This window comes from Zingiber officinale, chromosome 7A (assembly GCF_018446385.1).
Source record: "Zingiber officinale cultivar Zhangliang chromosome 7A, Zo_v1.1, whole genome shotgun sequence".
Classification (NCBI taxonomy): Eukaryota; Viridiplantae; Streptophyta; class Magnoliopsida; order Zingiberales; family Zingiberaceae; genus Zingiber; species Zingiber officinale.
Genome location: NC_055998.1, coordinates 104137044 through 104148891, shown reverse-complemented (window position 1 = coordinate 104148891; position 11848 = coordinate 104137044). Strand labels below are relative to the sequence as shown.

At 38.2% G+C, this 11848-nt stretch overlaps 1 pseudogene; it reads left to right on the top strand.

Moving 5' to 3' along the window:
- Window positions 1–8632: 8632 nt before the first annotated feature.
- On the top strand, window positions 8633–11321 carry LOC121999581 (annotated as a pseudogene).
- The last annotated feature ends 527 nt before the right edge of the window (window positions 11322–11848 follow it).

The following is an 11848-nucleotide window of genomic DNA, read 5'->3' as shown; positions in this document are numbered from 1 at the left end:
AGACAGATGGTCAGACGGAGCGAGTAAATCAGGTACTCGAAGATATGCTCCGAGCATGTGCCCTAGATTTCAAAGGAAGTTGGTGCAAATATCTGAGTTTAGCAGAATTTGCATACAACAACAGCTATCAGGCCACTATCGGTATGACACCTTATGAGGCTCTCTATGGGCGGAGGTGTAGATCTCCAATCTGCTGATATGAGAGTGGTGAACAGAAAGAGGTAGAACTTCAGACAGATCTAGTGGCAGATACCACAGCAGCTATACAGCAGATCCGCCAGAGGATAGAGACAGCTCAGAGCCGCTAGAAAATCTATGCTGATATATGGCGCAGACCTTTAGAGTTTTCAGTTAGGGATTCAGTGTTCCTCAGAGTGGCTCCCATGAAGGGAGTAATGAGTTTTGGGAAGAAGGGCAAGCTAAGTCCCAGATATGTGGGACCATACCTTATCAGCAGAAGAGTGGGCAAGGTAGCATATGAGCTAGAGCTACCCCAGGAAATGTCAGCTGTCCATAATGTATTTCATGTCTCTATGCTGAAGAAGCATATCCCAGATGCCACCCAGGTGATTGAGCCCCAGTCGGTACAGATCTGCGAAGACCTCAGCTATGACAGTCGGCCTATTCAAATAATAGACCGAGCAGTTAAGAAATTGCGGAACAAGGAAGTACCATTAGTCAAGGTTATTTGGCACAGTCACACAACAAAAGAGGCAACTTAGGAGATAGAAGCAAGCATGAGACGGAAGTACCCAAAATTATTCTAAGTTCGAGGACGAACTTTTTATAAGGTATGGGGGATTGTAAGGCCTAAAATTCTCAAAACTATTTTAGAAATATTCTATGATTTTTTTGAAATTTTAGGATATTTTTACGGAATTTTTAGAGTAACGGAAGTAGCAAAAATAAATAGAAAACGAAAACAGCCTAAGCGGGAATTGAACCCGAGACCTATTGGGTTCTATGACTTATTGTGAACCTTAGTAACCAGGTGAACCCAGCAGGGCCGTGCTGAAAGGAAAGGGAAACCATTAAATTTATATTCAAGTTGGGCCGAAATTACCACTTAATATAAATAAGAAATTATTAAGTGAGGGTTTTATTTTAATCGTGATTCTCTTCTTCTCAACCCTCACCGCCGCCCACTCCTCCTTTCCCTCCCTCTCTCGGCGCACCAAGCCAAGGGTGCTAGGGGCACCTCCCGGCAACATCAAGGGCACGAGGACGCTCCCCTCCGTGAGAGGAACGCATAGACACGAGAAGATCGTCGAAGAGATCTCTCCTCCGTGAAACCTAGCGAATAGACTCGTAAGAAATTACGAACAGGAGGTAAGAAACCCTCACCTGCAGTATAAGTAGCTTTTCGGATGATTGTATGCTTTTAGTTAGCTATATGTAGTTTTTCGACGCATAGGGTGTACTTAACCCTCCTCGCAGATTTAGGGATTTAGTTGAGCACCTCTAGATGGGCCAGACACGTTTTCTCCTTTCAGTTGGAGATGCTAGACGTTGTCGGGTGCCTAGGGGTGGTCTCCCTAATAGAGAGGAGAGTTGGAGCACACTAAGTGTTCGATAAAATGCTTAGCTCAGCAAAATGCTACAGTAGACATTTTTACTAGCTCAGTAAATGCAATAGAAGCATTTAAATAGTTTAGTTAGTCTTGCTACAGCTTATATGGGACTACGGTCCAATGGGTGGGCACCCACAGTCGCCTCTAGGTTCAGATAACCTAGTAAAAGCAAGATAAATTAATTAGCTATGATTCAGTATTTTATTTTCAGTAGGGGCACTGTACAGGATTAGATATTCATTGGGCTGGGCTCCCATAGTCGGCCCCTAGGTTTAGATAACCTAGTAAACCTTACTACATTCGGGATTTGCAACCCCGGATCTAGTTAAGGATGCGCGCATAACATGTACAGTTGCCGGGCCCATTAGCGGTATGATTATGTATTTTAATCTATTATATTATAGCTTTTCAAAACTCACAAGGATTAGTTATGATAGTTGAGTTTGAATTCAGTTCCAGCTTAGCCCAGTTCATGTTCAATTCAGTTTTCTTTATTGATACTCATGATAGTTTATGATTAGCTTGTATGTCATGCTTTAGTGTTCATGTTCAGTGATTTCAGTATGTCATGCTTTGACAAGTTCATCATATGTTTGATAGCATGTTTTTAACAGCATAAATGCATCGTATGCATGTTTTAGTGAGGTAGATGGTTTATTACTAAGCGAAAGCTTATAGATACTTCCTTTTCCTTATACTGCAGATAAAGGTAAAGGGAAGATGGACTAGCGGAGGCTGGAGGACAATGCTACAAAGATGTGTGTGGGCAGGAACTTGGAAAGAAGATCTTAGGGAACCTTAGCAAACTTTGTTTAAACATTAGAACTTTTCAGTATTTTATCATTTGCACTTTAGTGTGTTCATTGCTACGAATTAGTTAACCATGCACTTTATTATGCTTAGAACACTAATTTTATGATGTTAGAGTGTTTATTAATCATTTTAAAACTTGTATTGTGATTGGGGCACGAAACAGTGCTGAAATCAGAGTTAGCTGTAAAAAATCAGTAACCTCAATCGATCGGTGGATCGATTGGGGGTTTCCAATCGATCAGCTGATCGATTGGGCAATCTGTTCCGCGAACAGTAGGCTTTTGGATCGATCAGCCGATCGATCCAGCCATTTCCGTCGCGAACAGAGAGCTCTGGGATCGATCACTGGATCGATTGACCAGTCTGGATCGATCAGCCGATCGATCCAGATAATTGTCCCGAGCACAGTAGCGTGCTGGATCGATCCGACATTCCGATCGATCCGTGGATCGATTGGGAGGTCTGATAACAGCCAGAAAAGGGTTATTTCAGTTCCTTGACCATAGGGGATGTAGTATATGTTAGGTATACTTTAGATTACACCCCTTAGTATACGTAGAACCAAGAAATGTTAACAACTTAGCAAAAATTTTAATTAGTACAGCTTCCGCATCTAGTCCTAGAGATGGTCAGGGAATAGTTTAGCACAGGATAATGTGACAATCAGCCTTACAGCTTAGTTAGTAGAAGGCGGGTCGTTACACCAACACCTAGCTTCTCGAATGTATATGAATAATCTCGCTCGGTTGACCTTCTTTTGGTCGACCATGTGTTAAGGGGTTACACGAAGTTAAGTGGCGTAAGGTTCAACCGATTACTTATGTTCTGCCTACCTTAGCCTCTCAGGTGTATACAAATATTATCGCTCGATTGGTTGCCTCTCGGTCGGTACTCACATGCCGAACGTACTACGTTCTTGTCTAATATAGGACTGCGTACTTTTATATTCGACCAGCTATTCGTGCTCGGCCTGTCGAACTTAAGTGCTCGGTCACTCTCTTTGGCTCGGTCGGTACTCCTATGCCGAGCATAATATGTATGGTCTAATAAAAGACTAAGTGCCTTCATACCCGACCGACTATCCATATTCGGCCCATCTCGGCCTGTTGATCTTGAACGTTCGGTCGGTCTTTTCCTCTCGATCAGTCTTCAAGTGCCGAGCATACTATATTCCGCCCGATATGAGACTAATTACTTTCATACTCGAATGGCTATCCATATTCGGCCCATCTCGGTCTGCCGATCTTGAACGTTCGGTCGGTCTTTTCCGCTCGGTCAGTCTTCACGTGCCGAGCGTATACGAGCACTACCGCTCGATCGATTTTCCCTCTTTTCTCCTACAGAAGGGTCCATTTCTCATAACCCGTATCGGATATGATATATATGACTTGTAGTTATAGATATGATAGTTTCAAGTTGAACTTTATTTTATATGACTTCTTTGAATGTTAATTGTAGGATGAGTTGGAAATGTTAATTGTATAGAATATGTTGAATGCTAATTGTATAGGATGGATGTGTTGATTGGGTTTGATGATATGATATGTATACATGATAAATGGACAAACAGAGAGGTTCTTTTAAAAAGTTTAGAGTTTTGTGATGAATTTTGCGATGAAAATATTTTCATCACAAACTTATTTTAATAACATAATTTTGTGATGAATCTTGATTCGTTGCAAATCTACGACGAATTAAGATTTGTTCCAAATCTAGGACAAATTTTTTCATCACAAATTAGAGATGAATTATTTTTTGTCATAAAAAATGTTGCATATATTCATCACAAATCTATGACAAATTTTGGATTCGTTGTAGATTTACGATAAAAATATGTTTTCTTCGCAAATTTGGGATGAAAAAGGATTTTTCTTTCTTATGAATTTGCACGGTTTCTTTGCAAATATACAACAAATTTTTACAACAAAAAAGTAATTTGTCGCCAATCTATGACAAAAATATATTTTCATCACAGATTTGAGATTATGAAATTTGCGACGAATTAGTTTTCATCATAGATTTGCAATGAATTTTTAGATGGAAAAAAAAATTCATCGTAGAATTTACGACTAATTCTCATTATAAAATTTGGCGACGGTGGATTGGTGACAAAAATATTTTCGTAGCAATTTTCGTCTTAAAATAATTTTGTGAATTTTTTTAAAAAAAAAATTCATCTCAAATTTACTATTTTTTTGTAGTGTGACTTGAGAGCTCCATAACATCTAAATGAACCAAGCTCAAACTCATTAAAAATAAATAAAGTCAAGCTTGAACAATCATTTAAATGTCTTGGTTTATTTTAGACTTGGTATGACTTGACTTGTTTAGCTTATCAAACAAGCTTGAACTCTCCAATACTTGACTTGACTTGACTTATTTACAACCCTACCTCTACCCTTACCTTCTAGTGATTGTTGTTTGATTTATCAATTACATTATTCATGCATGTTGGAAGCATATATTATGTTAGGCTTCTTTGTGAGCTTTCTTTACGTAGGTAGAAGAAACAAGTTATTTTGTTAAACAAGCAAATACTAGAAACCTTTAGCACCAAGCTCTTAGTTGGAAGAGTTGAACTCAATGTAATTCTCTTGTCTTTTGAAGGGTGAAAGGATTGTATACCTATTTTGTCCTTGACCCTTCTATCATTGAAAAGAGTTTGAATGAGAGAAAATTTATATTGGGGTGGCATTGACAGTATGATCGTAGTGTTGTTCATGATAGACAGAAGAATATATATATCCTTTACGTCAGGGGAAAGGAGATTATGTTGGCTTCTTAGCGGGAAGGAACCACTTCAATTATGGTAACCAAAACTAGTAATTTCTTTTTATATCCAGGTTTTTAGATGAGATAGAGCATGATGACATTGTCTATGCTTTACTACCATGCCAGAGCTATGTCCAAGCTATGGACATAGAGCTACTAACCAAAGTGTAGTAGCTGCTAGCGAATTTTGATGAGTTGATGCTAAAGGATCTTTCTTCTGGGCTACCACCTATGTGAGATATCTAACATTTGATAGATCTTGTTCCAAGATTGAGTTTGCCTAATAGACCAGCATATCACCTTAGTCATAAGGAAACTAAGGAATTACAACATCATGTGATAGAGTTGCTGGAAAAGGGTTACATCCATGAGAGCATGAGCTCCTGTGTCATTCCTGCCCTACTAGTACCGAAGAAGGATGACTCATGGTATATATATGTTGACAGTCAAGTCATCAATAAGATTGTAGTGAAGTATAGGTTTCCAATTACCCACTTGGATGACATGTTGGATTAACTATCTAGTTCTAGGATTTACGCAAAAAATTGATCTTAAAAATGAATATCATTATATCAGAATAAGACCGGGAGATGAATGGAAGATAATATTCAAGATACAACAAGGACTTTATGAGTGGATGGTCATGCTTTTTGGACTGTCCAATACACCAAGCATATTCATGAGATTTATGCATCAAATTTTACGGACTTTCATAGGACATTTTGTGGTGGTTTACTTCAATGGCATTCTCGTCTACAGTCCAAAATGGGAATCACACTTCACCTTTGCTTTGTTTTTGAAAAACTAAAGATGAGTGATTATTTGTCAATAAGATGAAGTGTTCTTTCTTTACTAAATTAGTAACCTTCCTAGACTTTATTATTTCTGTAGATGGTGTGCGTAGATCAAGCAAAGATAGACATAGTCTTGGAGTGGGCTCAACCAAGGACCTTGCACAACGTTAGAAGTTTCCATGACTTGGCTTCTTTCTACCACTAGTTCATTAAAAAATTTAATGCCCTGATTGCTCCCATCACCGAGTGTCTCAAGGGACAAGATTTCAAATAATATGAAGAAGTAGAGGCTAGTTCTCAACTAGTTAGGCAAAAGATGACCAAAGCAGCAATTTTGCCATTACCTAATTTTGACCATGTATTCAAGGTCAATTGTGATGTATCCAGTATTGGGATAGGAGGTTAAGCCAATCTGGGAATTTGGTTGCCTTTTTTAGTGAAAAGCTTTTCAAATTCAAGAAGAATTATTCTACCTGCAACACAGAGTTCTACACTATTAGTCTCTAAAGCATTGGTGACACTACCTGGTACAAAGAGAATTCATCTTGTTTCCTGATCATGAAACCTTAAAGTATATCAATGGCCAACACAAGCTAAGTAGGTGACATGTCAAGTGGGTAGCTTATTTATAAGAGTTTACCTTTACGTTGAGACATTAAGTGGGGATCTTGAACTGTGTAGCGGATGCCCTAAACCATTGCTCTTTGTTACTTACCACCATGAGTACCAAAGTTGCTGGTTTTAAGGTTTTCACAGATATATATATAGTGGACCCTTCGTTTGAAAAGATATTCTAGGAGGTGCATGATGGTCTTCGCCACGATTTTATTCTATATAATATTTATATGTTTCATGGCTTATAGTTATACATTCTGGATTATTCACTAAGGCAACAAATTATAAATAAACTTCATAATGGACACTTCGGTTGTAACAAGACACTGACTTTTATCTTTGTTGATTTTTATTGGCCTAAGTTGATCAGTGATGTAGCCCACTTTGTAGACTGGTGCTTTGTGTGCTAGTGGTCTAAGGGTATTCTTACAAATGCAAGCTTGTACATTCCCTTACTTGTTCCTAGAACTCTTTGGCTTGATGCCAGCATGAATTTTGTATTGGGGCTACCCTGCACCCAATGAACCTTAGATTCCATTCTAGCTATTTGTGGCTGATAGGTTTTCAAAGATGATACATTTTATAGCTCGTATGAGGACTATGAATGCTGTCCGGATTGTCTATCTTTATTTCTAGGAGATTGTATGTTTGCATAGTATTCCTCGATACATTATTTCAGACTGTGATACCAGATTCATCAGTAATTTTTGGAAGAACTTATGGAAAAAATTGGAAATGTGATTGAACTTTAGCAGTGCCTACTACTCCTAGATAGATGGACAGACCGAGGTGGTGAATCAAAGTTCATGCAATCTTCTAAGGTGTTTGACAAGTACTAAGCTGAAGCAATGGGATTTGGAATTACCTTAAGCAAAATTTGCCAACAACAAAACAATAAACAAGACCACAGGATTAAGCCAATTTGAGATTATCTACGGGTGAAACTCATCTAGGGTTCTGGACTTAGCCCTATTCCATGTGTGAGACGATTTAGTCCTAAAGTAGATAAGATAGCAGAGCATCTTTGAGGTATTCATGAGCAGGTGAAATTGATAGCAATATCAAGTACAAAACTCAGATTGACAATCATCATCATTAAGTACTTTTTGAGGTTGGATATTTTGTTTGGAATGTTTTAATTTATAATTGTTTCCCTATTAGCCAGTACAATAAGCTGAAGGATCGGAAGATTAGATCGTGTGAGATACTATAGAAGATCAACGACAATGTCTACAAGTTGCATCTTCCTAGTCATTTGAAGACGTCTGATATCTTCAATGTGAAGCGTACTTGACTCCTTACTCGGTAGCTGTTGTTGAGCCTACTATGAACTCAAAGGCGAGTTCTTTTCAACTTGGTAGATGTTGTTGAGGCTACTAGATCTTAAATGTGAACTCTTTTCTTTCTCTAAAAGATTGGAATTGAGGTCCATATATCAAGATTTCTTTTCTTTCTTAGTGTTAAGGTCTAAAATATCTATAAACATATGTTCATAATTGTACGAAGATTTATCTCTCTATTAGTAACAAAGTTTCTCTTTTTTTAGAAAATCATGAGATTTTTTTGTCTTCTCGGTTTTTTCTTCTAATTACTATCATGCATGACGTTATGATTTAACATGATTTAACCAATAAATGAAAATGCGTGGTTAGTTTATCATTTTAGTTTGAGAAAAGTGAGTAAATTTCAAACCGTGGTGCGTGTAGCAAAACTTTGGACCCATGAAATGTTATAGGAAATATATTATTTATTGGTTTTTTTCTCTATGTTTACAGACACATAAAGCATCATCAAGGTGTCGTTAAGTGAATTGTTTCTATTATTTTCGAAACACTTCAAATAGCATCATTAAACTAGTGACAATATAACATGACCAACCTAGCTAGACGCTTTGGCATTGTCAAATTAGGAACATTGTAACAGAAGATAAGTACATTCATTTTAGTTCATTCTCAGATTATGTAAAAAAAAATAAATTATAAAATTAATTTATAATTGATCGTCAAATTGACGACAAGATGAGAGGGCTTATAGCCGACTACCAAATTAATAATATAGAAATAATAGATGACGATCAAGATTGATGGGACGGAGGGGATGAACTCCCTAAGTCATATGATCAATATCATGAAGTACAAGCATTTAATAAACTACTGATTAATGTGTCGCCCTTTAAGCATCAGCATTCAATAAATTGCTTTCAGTGAGTTTGTTTCTCAAATACATCAAAACTCAATGCAGCTCTTGTTTAGAAGAATTAACAAGTGCACAGAGAAGTGATACAACCTCTTTGACCGCATTAATGAGCATGCAAGAACTTGCTTCGATCCTTGTTCACATCGATATCCCATGGATTCTGTGGATGATCAGTCAAACAAAGCCAAACTTAAGCATCTGCGGTCTGGCAATTAATAACTACCAAAATGAGGTTAATTAAAAAGTCGATTAGACAGTGTAAGTGGCCATTAAATGGCTCTCACGTTCTCGTCCTCGTTAACAGAGTCCAGATCAAACAAAACCACCCAACTATAAAAAATCAGTGAAATGGAGAAAGTTTAGGCAGTTGTTAATTAATTCTATCATATTAACAGAAACCAGGGGAGTGTAAACTCACCCGGGAAGCCCATTTTTTTTTTGGCTTTGACGTTCCAATTTAACTTAACGTTAAATGGCTCTAAAAGTCAAGAACCGGTTCTCAACGAGACGGAGTTATAAAATTATCAACTCCAGAAGCCTAATCAGATCATCCATTGAAATGAAATGGTTAAATTGATTTTTGGGCAAAATTAAAATTGTACCTTTTATTTTTAAAATCATTAAGATGAGATTCCATTTTAAATTTTTATAAACGAACACTCCATCCGGTATATAATTTTCTAACCGCCTTCTATTATACTATTTTCATTATTATTATATTCTTTACACTGTTCACGGTATATAAATGTAAATGTTAAGTAGCTTTATAAGGTTATAATTTTTTATTTAAAAGATAAATTTATTGTTATAGATATGAAAGGAGATAAATATAGATATACATATATTAGGTGTATGATAGAATAAACTTCAAGTCTGTAGTTTTTGAAAATTGACTTCTGACCATTATAACAAAGATGTCATATGTTTATCGTCTATGCTATACCTTATGAGCTATAACTTTTATAAACTATATCAAATCAAAATTCGTTTGAAGATTTATATTTGTTATTAGATATAATGTGTAATAACATCAATTTTATACTTAAAAAAATATGGTTTAAAGCAAAGACTCTTTTCCGTGTTGGCATAGGGACGGGTTGACGGAGATGCTGGGGGCGAGCGAATCACCCTTTTGCCACAATCTATAAAATCATTATTTCCATTGTGTTAACTTAGAGATAGATTGATAGAAATGCTACGATGAGTAAATCATTTTTTACCAAGTCTAGAAAATGATTACTACTAAAGTTATTGTAATTGAAGCCACTACAGTTTCATAATTACACACTCTTTTGCCTATTTTTCATGTTTGGGTTTCCTGAATCCAAAAATAAGAACAGAAATTACAAGTTTCAAGAACTCTTGCCGGAGCTGCACTCCACCAAACAGATACAGTGGGTCAAACTCAGTTTCTATTGCTTTCTGTCGCTTAGGAGAACTGGCAGTTTCAGTTTTTAATTAATCAACTTTATATATATATATATATATATATATATATATATATATATATATATATATATATATATATATATATATATATATATATAGACAAAGGTAACTTGCTTCCTGATCGATCACCAGTCTGATCAGGGAACCTCCTGATCGGTCCAGAGACCGATCAGGAGGTTCCCTGATCGGTCACCAGATCGATCAGGAAGCAGGTCCACAGCGGTTCGCACGAGTTTTATCCGTAGCATATCAATTATATATATATATATATATATATATATATATATATATATATATATAGAGTCGGTGGAGGTTGGAGCAGCGCTAACGCTACCTTCTACGGAGGCAGCGATGCTTCGGGAACCATGGGTGAGCTTTATTTTAGTTTCGTTATCGTTTGAGTTTGTTATGATGGAAATGTTTGCAGGGGAGCTTGCGGGTTCGGGAACCTCTACAGCCAGGGCTACGGCACCGAGACGGCGGCGCTCAGCACTGCTCTGTTCGACGGCGGCAGAGCTGCGGCGCTTGCTTTGAGATCATGTGTGCCGGCTCGCCGTGGTGCCTGCCTGGCACCATCGCCGTCACGGCCACCAACTTCTGCCCGCCCAACAACGCGCTCTCCGCCGACGACGGCGGGTGGTGCAACACTCCGCTGCAGCACTTTGACCTGTCGCAGCCCGTCTTCCAGCGCATTGCGCAGTTGAAAGCAGGAATCGTCCCTGTACAATTCAAAAGGTAGTTCAAGTAATCTTCATATCTCTTTTTCTTTTTTCTTTCCAAAGCTAATTCGAATCGGATTAATTGCAGAGTGGCTTGCGCCAAGAAGGGTGGCATCAGATTCACCATCAATGGCCACTCCTATTTCAACCTTGTTCTTGTCACCAACGTGGGCGGCGCCGGGGATGTGGTGGCGGTGTCAATCAAGGGGGCGAGCACAGGGTGGCTGGCGATGAGCCGGAACTCGGGCCAAAACTGGCAAAGCAACTGCTTCCTCGACGGTCAGTCACTGTCCTTTATAGTAACGACCAGCGATGGCCGCAGCGTAACCTCGACGGAAGTGGCTCCGGCGAGCTGGAGCTTCGGCCAAACTTACTCCGGTGCTCAGTTTTGAGCTCTAACAACAACAACACCGACAACAATAACATCAAGCAGCTTCTCTAACGACATTAGTAATTAATCTAATTGCTTAAGTTCTAGTATATCAGTTAGTACGAGGTGACGAAGAACCTCTTTTCGATTCAATTCGCGTGCCTTTCCTTTTTTTAACATTCTCTTCCTGAACGTGGTGGCAGAGGAGAATGTATCGCCGCCGGAAAAGGTGGTCCGAGCAAGTGTTTTTTCTTTCTTTTTTAAGACGTAGCAGAAAGGGAATGCTGCGCGTTTGAGTCGAGTAGTGGAAAGGCTGAGGTGAACTGGAAGTTGGTCACCCGCCATGAATGGCTTCTTTCCTTTGCTGTGCTTGTGTGTGGAAGAGGGTGATGATTCAGTGACTGTATCAGCATGAGCTGCTGCTGAAATAATTTATGACATGATTATGTTCTACCAGGAAAAAATGGAAGGATTTTCATGAATGCCTTGACCTTGGTTATGAGTTTGTTGGATAGTCGAATGAAATTCGAGGATTTTGAATGAACCTCT